The following is a 12014-nucleotide window of genomic DNA, read 5'->3' as shown; positions in this document are numbered from 1 at the left end:
TTTGTTATAGCAGCCGTAGGAAACAAGCCCACCTTCATTCATTTGTTTGGCATGCTTACAAATGCTGCGTCTGAAACCGTGAAACCACGACACATCTTGTGATTCTGGGTGACCAGGAACTAACTAACCCAGTTCTCCATATAACATGGTCCTCTGGGGGAGCCAAAGTTGGTGTGTGGAAATCTTTTTAGGTTATTGAAATCAAAAAGAAAAACGACAGGAAAAGCTATTGACTTCCAGGAGGATGTACACAGACCCTGGAAGCCCATAGACTCAAGGATTTAAAGTGCCAGAAAGGAGGTAGACTACATATACTCACCCTACTTAATGGATGAATCATGGAGGCTCTGTGAGGTTACTTGTCCAAGGTCACAGAATGAGCTAGGGCCTGAGCAAAAGATGGTCTTCTCTCTCCAGTTCTGTGATGGTTCCTTTGATCTTTAACAGGAACATGCTGGGGCTTGCCACAGGGCCATCAGCATCTTCTGACAGCCATCCACTCTCTGCCAGGCTTCCACTGAGGGGTGGCAGGCAGAAGATGGGTGGGCCCAGATTTGCCCATCCTGGGGGGACTTCCTTTGCAACCTGCTTGCTCCTCATCCACCTCAGCTGGAAGCCTGCCAAGCTCCCTGCTCAGAATCACCAGTGTGGGGTTTGGTACCCCAATCTTGGTCCCTTGTGGTTCTAGATAACAGAGCGATAACCCAGGCAGTCTCCCTGGGTGGCCACGATTTGTGTTTGGTTTGAATTTCCCAATGCCCTCCTTTGAAGGGTCAGAGCAGGGAGAGCTTGGCAGCTGCATCCTCAGCTGTGACGTGCACAGAGAGCTTCCCAACTTTTCATTTGACCACTGGAACCTCAGAAGTGACAGTTGAGTAAGAAAAGTAGGCCACTTGGTACAAAGTGGGGGATTTATTCCTAGATCTCCTTGGACCGGGAAAGTGATCATAGGCTCTCGGCACCTCAGAGGTCAATGCATAATAAACAAGGGCCGTTGTGTAACTTTTACTTAATAAATCACTGAGCACTGATTAGGTGGGCTCTGGTTGGGGCTGTTCATACTCTCAAAGAAGCCCAATTCAGCAACAAAATCTGGAGACAGAAGCCACGTTGATCAGGCACCTTCTGTCTAGGCACTTCACAGGCAGTGTTGCTAGGGTTAGGTACCTGGTATCCATCACCCCTGCTCTGCGCAGGGTTCTAATAGATGGAGTCAACACAAGGCTAACTGAAGAGCAAACTGTCTTCTGTAGCATTCAACTCCCAAGTACAGGGCTCTTTTGTCAAATCAGTTTGGAGAAGATCTTGCCTGACTGCTAGCTGTCACTCAAATCTCTTTCCCCTCCTCTTAGATACACAGCTGGACTAATTTTCCAGACTCCTTCACAGTGAGGTGTGGCTGTGTGTGGTAGATGTGCAGGTATGCCTCCAGATGGGCCTTGCTTCAGCAAGTGCAGTCAGTAGACAGTCTCCTGCCATCACCTCCGTCAGGGCCGGCCTCAGCTACAGAGCCTCATCCACTTTGCCTAATGTCACACCCTTCCAGGAGCCTCCTACCTCTGGGGACCACATGAGGCATGGCTATTTTGGCCCAATAAAGGACACCACCAATGGGTAACATCCACTGTAGAGGTCCCCACTGGATTGGCCGTTGGTTTGTCAGGACTGTGTCACGGCTTGACTTCTCCTTCTGCCCAATTCTGTTTCTTCTCCCTTTCCATTCACAAGTATTGACTCCTAATACTTGGAGTGAATCCATCTTGCTTTCTCCTTCAGCCCGCTGAATATGGACTCCAACGGTGCCCTAGGGGATGGTGGAGCCACCAGATGGAAGGAGCCTGGTGATCCTGAGAAGGAGAGATGCCTCGCTGACCTGAACATCTTTCCAGAACTGTTAAGTGAGTTAGAAATGAACTTCTACTATACAAAGCCACTGAAATTTGGGCATCTGTTACTTTAGTTGGCCTACTGAAGCTTCTCTCCTCTCCTCACTTACCTCTCCAGATGCAATGGCAGGTCTTTCGGTGTGGGGGTGGGGCACTGATCAGAACTGCCTGGAAGCTCAAGTACCCACTATACCTAGGCTCAGGCAGGCCAGAGATTCCCAGAGAATGAGAGAGAAGAACAAGGCTTGAAGTGCCTTTTCTGTGCAGAGATCCATACTTCATCAAAATGTGGCCAATTGCTACCAGGCTCTCCTCAATAAAGAAGCAACTGCCCTCCCTTGGGGGCAGCAGTCAGAGTGGAGAGAAAATAAGTTCTCATTCTAACTCTCCTTGAGGGAGAGGAAAATCAAAGTCCTGTGTTTTCTGTAGGAAGGTTGGTATGCAGGAAGAGGAGCCATTTCCCCAAGAATGGGAAAATTCAATTCTTTCAACAATTTATAAAGAGGTACATAATGTGGATGGATAGATGGTATATATCAGTAGATAGATTATACATAGGTAATAGAGATGGTAGACAGATAAGGATGATAGAGACAGATACATGATAGGTTGATATGTAGAGAGATGATAGGTTGGTAGCTGGATAGGTAAGTAGGTAGGAAATCGAGGCTCAGAGATATTGAGGTAGGTTCTTATGGTCATATAACTAGTATGTGACAGAGGAGGATTCAACTTTAGGTCTAGTTTGACTCAGAAGTGGGATTCAGGCTGGGCGTGGTGGCTCACCCCTGTAATCCCAGCACTTTGGGAGGCTGAGGCAGGTGGACCATTTGAGGTCAGGAGTTTGAGACTAGTTTGGCCAACATGCTGATACCCCATCTCTACTAAAAATACAAAAAAATTAGCCAGGTGTGGTGGCACACGTCTGTAGTCCCAGCTACTGGGGAGGCTGAAGCAGGATAATTGCTTGAACCTGGGAGGCGGAGGTTGCAGTGAGCTTAGATTGCACCACTGCACCCCAGCCTGGGCAACAGAGCCAGACTCCGTCTCAAAAAAAAAAAAAAAGAAAGAAAAAAAAAAAAGTGGGCAGGTGTGCAAAACCCAGCTCCACATCCTTTCTTCTGCTGAGGATGGCAAAGAACGTGTTTCGTTTGCTCCATACACAGGGTTTCATTTGCCTGACATGATGTTTTGTTTGCTTTTGTTCTATTTTATTATGTTAAGAATTCATCTACTTGTAGCTTGAATTTTGTCATCTAGTAGGTTTTGTTTGTTTGTTTCAGGTGAGCATTTAAGGGCTGCATTCTCTAAATTCATGCATGTTCAAATATATTTTTTACTTTTTTATTTGAAGGACAACTCAGGTTGGTGCACAATTTCTTAGTAACCCCTTTTCTCAGAACTCTTGTCATGGGTTTATGACAAGTTTTCTTGCTGTTTGGGAAAATTATGGAATATCTGAAGGAAATGCATGAGAGCTAAGGTTGAACAAATTGGGTTGAACAATTGAAAGCCTTTAATCCCTGGCCAATGTGTTTTGACTTGCTGTTGTTGGCAATAGACAGCCATTGAGAGCTTCTTTTCTTTTCTCTTCATATTATTTTTTTCATCAACTTTAAGTTCCAGGGTACATGTGCAGGATGTGTAGGTTTGTTACATAGGTAAACACATGCCATGGTGATTTGCTGCACAGATTAACCCATCACCTAGGTATTAAGCCTAGCATCCATTAGCTATTCTTCCTGATTCTCTCCCTCCCTATGCTCCTCACCTCGACAGACCCCATTGTGTGTTGTTCCTCCCATGTATCCATATGTTTTCATCGTTCGGCTTCCACTTATAAGTGAGAATATGTGACATTTGGTTTTCTGTTCCTGCGTTAGTTTGTTGAGGATAACAGCTTCCAGCTCCATCCTTGTCCCTGAAAAGGACATAATCTCATTCCTTTTTATGGCTGGATAGTATTCCATGGTATATATGTACCATATTTTCTTTGTCCAGTCTATCATTGATGGGCATTTGGATTGATTTCATGTCTTTGCTATTGTGAATAGTGCTACAGTGAACATACACATGCATGTATCTTTATAAAATAATGATTTATATTCCTTTGGGTACATACCTAGTAATGGGATTGCTGAGTGAAATGTTATTTCTGCTTCTAGATCTTTGAGGAATCACCACACTGTTTTCCACAATGATTGAACTAATTTACATTCCCACCAACAGTGTAAAAGCGTTCCTTTTTCTCTGAAACCTCACCAGCATCTGTTGTGTCTTGACTTTTTAATAATAGCCATTCTGACTGGTGTGTGTGAGATGGCATCTCTTATGGTTTTCTTTTTCTTTTTTTTTTCTTTTTTTTCAATGGCGTCTTGCTCTGTCTCCCAGGATGGAGTGCAGTGGCATGATCTTGGCTTACTACAGCCTCCACCTCCCAGGTTCAAGCAATTCTCCTGCCTCAGCCTCCCAAGTACCTGGGGTTACAGGTGTCTGCCACCATGCCTGGCTATTTTTTTTTTTTTTTTTGTATTTTTAGTAGAGATGGGGTTTCACCATGTTGGGCAGGCTGGTCGTGAACTCCTGACCTCTGGTGATCCACCTGCCTCGGCCTCCCAAAGTGCTGGGATTACAGGCGTGAGCCACTGCGCCTGGGCTCATTGTGGTTTTGATTTGCATTTCTCTAATGATCAGTGATGTTGAGTTTTTTTCATATGTTTGTTGGCTACATGAATGTCTTCTTTTGAGAAGTGTCTGTTCATGTCCTTTGCCCACTTTTTAATGGGGTTGTTTTTTTCTTGTAAATTTGTTGGAGTTCCTTGTAGACTCTGGATATGAGACCTTTGTTAGATCATTGAGAGTTTCTGAGCAATGTGGTGGTGGGTTGTATGTAGATGAATTTGAGGTGGAAGAGACCTGTCACAGAGAGACCAGATTAGAGCTACTGCAGTGATTAGGTGGTCAAGGCCTGTAAACAGGCATATGTGGCACTTTATGTACAGGTACACTGTGGATACAGAATTGATGGGACTTAGCAACTGCTTGGGTACAAAGGGACAAGGACAAAAGAGAAGGAGTTGTTAAACAACAATGCCTTGGGTTAACCTGGGGTGAGCGGGTAGATGGTGTCATTTGTAGATCCAGAGAAAGAGTAGATGAGGAAGAGAAAAGGGGAACAGGATGGGGAGGGGGAGGAGAATAGAATGGGAGAATATGAGATCTGAGTGGCTGCATTTTTGAGGAGCTGGTGGAGCTGCCCAGAGGCTGCTGAAATCTGGAACTAGAGTTCAGAGGAGAGGTTAAGGTGAGGGACAGAGTAGAATTGGAAATAGTCCCTAAGTGTGTTGAATATGTCCAATATAGATTCTTTCTAAAGGGAAAGCCTTAGTCATTTTCTAGAAGGCATTGTGAAATCAGCCTCTGAAATTCTGCCCTACCAAACTTGTTTTCTTCTAGGAAGTGACAAAATTGCAGCCCCTGAAGAGCAGGAGAATCCTGGGCTCCATGGCTTCCCCCTGCTGTTTGCAACTGCATTTGATTCCACTTTTGTGTGTTTTCCCTTTTTCGTGATTAATATTTGCTGGAAATGTATTGATTTTTCAGTCTTTTCAAGAAAACTGCTCTTGGGCTTATGTCTCAATTATACTGTTTTTATGTTTCCTCATTTATTTATTGATGCTTTTATCTCTTTTTCTCTTTCTTTGCTACCCCTTCCCTTGAATTTTTAATTTTTTTGTTGATCCATTAATTTTATCTTTTGGTAATAAAAACATTTCGAGCTATAAATGTCCCCACAAAAACCGCTTTGCCTATATCCCAGGTAGTCGGATATATAGGCACTCACTGTCATGGTTTTATAAGTAGTCATTATTATAGACAGAATTTCTCCTTGACCCAGAAGAAATTATTTTGTATATTTTAAAATTCCAAGAATATACATAATTTGTTTTTGGAAGGCAGAAAGGGAAGCAAAGGGAAGTATATTATACAAGGTTACACAACCATTAAGTGTCATATTTAGGACTAGAATCCACATTGACTGACTTCTAGTCTAATCAGCAAGAAAATGTTTTCTCCACTTCCAGTGGAATGGTTCAAGCTTGGGAGTTTCTGGAAAGCCTCACTAGCTGGGGGAGCATGTGAAATGGAAAATCATGTTTTGAGTCAGACAGATGTGACTTCAACTTCTGCCTTGGCTCCTTGACAGCTGTGTGACCTTGGACAGGCTCTAGGCCTGAGTTTCAACTTCCTTGTCTGTAATATGGAGAAAATAACATGAATTTTATGCTGCTGTTGTAAAGATTAAATGAAATGTAAAATTGTGTGCATAAAATGCCGCATACACCATAAGTGATCCATAAATATTTATCTCTGTTCCTTTAATTAATATCCTATAGATGCCCAAGGTACTGGATAAAAATTAAAGTAAAAGCATGCATAATCTCAGTGATAACAACGGTTAACAAAGTGCAATATCTTTTAGAACATACACATATGTATACAAACATTCATACATGCACGCTCTCACTCACACACACTCAAAATTTGGATTGTACCATAAAACTACCCTGTAACCTGTTTTGTTGTTTGTTTTTTCCCTTCTCAGTTAATGTACAGTGGCCACTGCCACTCACTGCTGCTTCCTTCGGTGAATGAGCAACTTGGTAATTGGAGATGGGCAGGCTGAGGCTCTGTGTAGTTTGGAGTGGAAAGGCAGCCCAAGACTGATGGGAACACAGGGCCTGGGGTGGGGGTTCGGAGGCGTTTCCCGGAGGTTGACGGTCGGGGTGTGAGCAGGTTTGTGTGAGTCAGGGAAAACAGGCTATGAATTCAAGATGAAACTACTTATCCATGCAGGTCTCTGGTTCACTATGCTGATTTGGTAGGTGTTTCACCTGCCCAGTCAAGTTAAGAAGTCAGGCAGGATTTTACCTGAGTTTACTGTCCCAGCACTGTGCCAGGTGCTAGGCAGGGACATAAGAAATACCTCTGCTCTTGAGCTGCTGATATGCACACATTTAACCACAGACCAGTGTGAAAATACTGACATCTGAGAAATGAAGATTTGTGTCAGGGGTATAAAAAAGATTTGCTTTTCAGCTGGGTTTTGTTTGTTTGTTTCAGGGGTTGGTGATGGTTCAGGATAAGGTTTGGCAGGGGAGAGAAAATTCTTGTTTTGGGAGGCCGTGGAGGGCAGGAGACTCAGCTAAGTTGGGATAGACAGGGAGAAGAAAGGAACAGAAAGAAGACCACAGAAGGCACTAGGCTGAGCAGGCAGAGATAGGACTGAACAGGATGTGTTAAGGAGACAGTAAAGGACCTATCCTTTTGGAAGCTGGTATTAGGGAACAAAAATAAATTATGCAAAATAAAAGTGGAACTTATGCTATGCTTTGCAGTTAGAAGGTGGCCAAATAAGCACCAGATACATCTTTGATTTGTAATAAGGAGGCACAGAATAAAAACAGAATTTTATAAAGATTAACTGTAGGGGCCTTAGGAAAACTGGGAAAAGAGTAAGTCTACAGACAAGGAAGTAAGTTAGTTATGAAGGGTTGAGTGTCTATCTAAACCACGGAGGAGGCTGTAGAAATTGAGCAGAAGGACAATGTAAAGATAAAGCTTGCTGACATGGACATTAAAGAGAAAGTAAAGTCAAAATGAGATCAACGTTTACAAGCCAAGGAAACCAGAAGAATAAGATTGCCAGTGACAGAAATAGACAAGGCAGCCATATTGAAAGTCTTATAAGTGGAGGTGGCCTATATGGTTGGAAACACAGCACAAGATCGTGCTTGAGAAACTCCTGAAATAATTCTGTATTTTTTCATTGTAATTTGTGTGTGTGCAAGTACACATAGGAAAACTTGTCTGGTTACAGAAAAACCTACCAGCGGCCGGGCATGGTGGCTCATGCCTATAATCCCAGCACTTTGGGAGGCCGAGGCAGGCAGATCACAAGGTCAGGAGATTGAGACCATCCTGGCTAACATGGTGAAACCCTGTCTCTAATAAAAATACAAAAAAATTAGCTGGGCGTGGTGGCAGGCGCCTGTAGTCCCAGTTACTCGGGAGGCTGAGGCAAGAGAATGGCGTGAACCCGAGAGGTGGAGCTTGCAGTGAGCCAAGATCACACCACTACATTCCAGCCTGGGCAACACAGTGAGACTCCGTCTCAAAAAAAAAAAAAACAAAAAAACAAAAAACCCACAAAAACCTACCAGCTTAACTCAGTGGCGACTAATGCTTCTATTGTATGTATGCCCATGTGTTCAGTCATAATCTCTAAAGGGCATGAAAACATTGAGCTGCATAATTGTCACGAAAACCCTTAAGAAATTTTCTTGCTATGATACACATTTAAGGTTTCATAAGATACTCAGAATTACATTTGCTGCTTATGTTTATAAAGAATAAGTGAGTATGAAGCTGAGGATTAGCCTCCTGCTGAAATATAATGGGCACTCAATAAACAAGTGTTGAACAAATTCACAAACATTAGTGCAATGGATATGCTTCTATAGACCAAGCTGAAATGGAAGAGGCCATCTAGTACTATAAACTTTTATAAATTTTGGACAACATATATCTATAAAAAATATATATCCAAGCTTGAGAGGAAGGGAAATAATTATATATAGGAAATAAGGAAGAAATGAAAAGCCGGAAGTAGGAAGCAGGTGCTGATATTAGGGTGACTCATGAGGATGAGCTCTCTAATGGATGTAAATGTCCACATGAGCTCAACAGACATGCTGTAGGCCTCTTTAAGGTGAGGAGCCAAAACGAATTCTCTTGCATAAATCCTAGACCTTAAAAGGGTTGCTCTGTCTATGAAAAGAAGATAGAAGAACCCTACTCATAAATCCCAACTGTGCCACTGTAAGTGTGGGGTCCAAATTTACACAAGTGGAGAAGGAACTCTAATTGAAGAAGTTAACATAAAAATCTGTGGGAAACCTGTTAAGTTCTTGATTGAGAACAACATAAAACTGCTTTGCTAGGCTACTTACAGTATTCAGGACACACAGGATGTCCAGTGGAAAAGATCATCCTTTAAGTAGAAATGCAAAATCAAAAATTACAGATCACATAAGGAAATAAACCACTGTGAGACAATGGATGAACAAATAGAAAAATGAGTGCTTTAAGGACTAAAGAGAACAATTTAAAAAAGAACATTAAACAAGTATGCCAAAATTATTAAAGAAAACCATATGAAGAAATGGTATGGAAAAAGAGCATGTGAATTTGAAAAGAAGCCAAAGAAGTTTCTAGAAATCAAAAAATGCAGCCACTGATTAAAACTGAGTTTTTAATCTCAGTGGGTTGGTTAAACAACACATTAGGTACAGAGAAAGAGATGGAATGGTTGAATGAGATGGTCCAACATATGTTCAACAGGAAAAATTAGAACAGGAAAAAGCAATAGCCAAAGAGGAAACAGCTTAAGAATTTTTCCATAATTGATGAACGATACAAATCTATAGATTCAAGAACCATAATGAATCTCAAGTGGGAGAAAAAATACACATACACATGTTGTCTTTGATGTTCTACCATTTTTTGAAAAAAAAAAAAAATCTTAAAAGAGAAAAAAGAGAGATTACCAAGGCATACAATTATACTAATAGCTAACTTTATGTCAACAACGAAATCAAAGGTAATGGATTAATATATTAAAAACTATAAAATGATTATCAACCTACAAATGTATGCTTAATAAATCTTTCATGAATAAAGGTGACAGTTATTTAAAATAATTTGCTACCAACCAACCCTCATTAAAATAATTTCTAATAGATGTTCTTTATGAGGAGGAAATTTGATTCCAGAGGTAGGTGGAGGACCATAGAAGAGGGAATGGTGTTTGAAGAAATTGTAAATGTGTGGTTAAATCTAAACATTATCTACATAAAATGATAATAATGGCACCTTATTTTATGGATTATATTAACATTAAAAATTCATAGTATAAAAGATGAGGTAAATAAAGTTAAAAATTAGGCCACATATTAGAAAATATTTGTAATGCAAGCACAATAAGAATTAGAATACAGGTAATAACAATAGTAATAATACCAAACATTTAGAGAACACTTATGGGTCAGGCACAAATGTAAGCCCTTCATATGTATGTTCTGTAAGTTTATGTATAAGTATGTAAGTCTATACATATGCATATATCTGATACACTTATAAACTTATATATAATATACACATATACATACATATGTACATGTATACAAATATACCTGTATGTAAACTTATTTAACAACCCTGTGAGCTAAGTATTATTTTCTTTAGTTTCTAGATGAGTAAACTGAGACAAAGAAACATTAAGTAATTTGAAGTAATTTGTTCCAAGTCACTTAGTCATTGGCAGATCTGGAATTCAACTGAAGCAATGTAGCTCCTGTTAACAAAGGATCAATATCCAGAATAAGGAAAAAACTCCTAAACACCAATAGGGAAAAAAAATAGGAAAACACAGGCTAAGAATATTGAACTGGCCATTCACAGAAGAAATCTGAAGAGCCTGTAAATATACACAAAGGTGTTCAATGCCATTAACAATTATGGAAATAGAAATTAAATCACACTAGTTAAATAAGCCAAGAAAGGTCTGCTAAAGCCAAGTGTTGGGGAGAATGTGGACAAACGACAACTCTTTATAATGCTGATGGAAATTAATGCCGGAACCACCACTCTGGAGAGCAAGTGGACAATATCTGGTAAAGCCGGAGATGTACAGCCTGTGATCCAGCAATTCTACATCTGGGCTATAGTCTAGAGAGCCTGGTTCACACTGGAAAACAACTCAATGTTAGTGTGTGGGAGGATGGATCCAGAAAGTGGTACATTCATTTCATGATTCTATTCTGCAGTTAAAAATGCATTATATCTAAATGTAAATAAATCTATAAAAGACAATATTAAGTGAAAAAAAGTTTTGGAAAGATATATAGAGCATGAGATGTATGCAACTGTAACAATATTACATAGTGTTTACACATAGGTACATATATGTAAAGACAGCATGGGAAAGATTCACACGAACTACAGGTTAACAGAGAACAGAGAGGGAGTAGAGGGGGATTGGAGATGGGCACAAGAGGGGCTTCAATCCCATTTGCAAAATTATTTTTAAAAAACTGATAATATTAACATGTATTATCATTTTTTAGGTCTGAGTGTGGGATCATGGTATTTCATTATGTTAATCCTGAAATTTTTCTGTTTACTTGAACTATTTCATTAAAAATAGAATTGTATCTTGTTACACAGCTATAAAATAGTATTTAAAACCCTTGCATCATGAGACAGCTATAAGGATAAATCCTACAGTACTGTTTCTAGAATAAGAAAGATTCTCCCAACACAATTTTAAGGCTTCAAAAGCACTTTGCGTTCTTTAATCTGTGGTTGAACCCAGCATTTAAGTCAAAAGCCTCCAGAAGGCGTCAGAAGCAGTGGTTGTAGGATGTTTCTACATCAGTACCATAATTTGTCTTGCATCACTTTTTATTGCTTATCATGTGCCAGGCACTGGATAAGTGCTTTACACATTAGTTCATTTAATCTTCCCTACAACTCTATGAGGTAGGTAGGTTATTTCCATTTTACAAATTATTTCCATTGTACATTTGAGGAATGAGGAAGTTAACTTGCCCAGCTAGTAAATGGTGAACCCAGGCAGTCTGGCTCCAAAACCTAGGCACTAGACTAAACGATTTGCGGCCATCTGGGTGAACTGATCTTGTGTCCCCTCCTGCGAAAACCCATCCTGGTCTTTTTTCCATCCAGCTACCTATTTTCTTTCATTAATCACCCATAACATTCTCTCTTACATTCTTATAATCTCCACTCTTCCTTCCTTAAGCATGAGATATGTGGACAAGGGGAAAAGGGCCAAAATGGAGAGGTTTTTTTTGGAGAGGAATACTTTTGGAGAGGAATACTTACTTAAAAGCTGAAGTTATCTATCTACGGCCAATGAAATGTTACACTTGGTTCACTTCTGGGTGTACTCCAAATGGTATTATACATTTCATTTGGTGGAATAGCTGTGTGATCTTTCAAATATTGGATATACATTTCATGCTGAAAATATGCTAAAGAGGTCGG

The 12014-nt window shown here is 40.4% G+C and overlaps 1 long non-coding RNA gene across 1 annotated transcript in view; it reads left to right on the top strand.

Moving 5' to 3' along the window:
• Positions 1–1776: 1776 nt before the first annotated feature.
• The window catches only part of LOC107966796 (uncharacterized), a 220832-nt gene continuing 210594 nt past the window's right edge, over positions 1777–12014 (top strand). Inside the window, exon 1 of the long non-coding RNA XR_001706751.4 lies at positions 1777–1898. This is a non-coding gene — a long non-coding RNA (uncharacterized LOC107966796). The remainder of the gene's footprint in view (positions 1899–12014) is intronic.

This window comes from Pan troglodytes, chromosome 8 (assembly GCF_028858775.2).
Source record: "Pan troglodytes isolate AG18354 chromosome 8, NHGRI_mPanTro3-v2.0_pri, whole genome shotgun sequence".
Taxonomy (NCBI): domain Eukaryota; kingdom Metazoa; phylum Chordata; class Mammalia; order Primates; family Hominidae; genus Pan; species Pan troglodytes.
The sequence above is the reverse complement of the archived record's forward strand: the minus strand, read 5'-3'. Positions and strand labels throughout refer to the sequence as shown.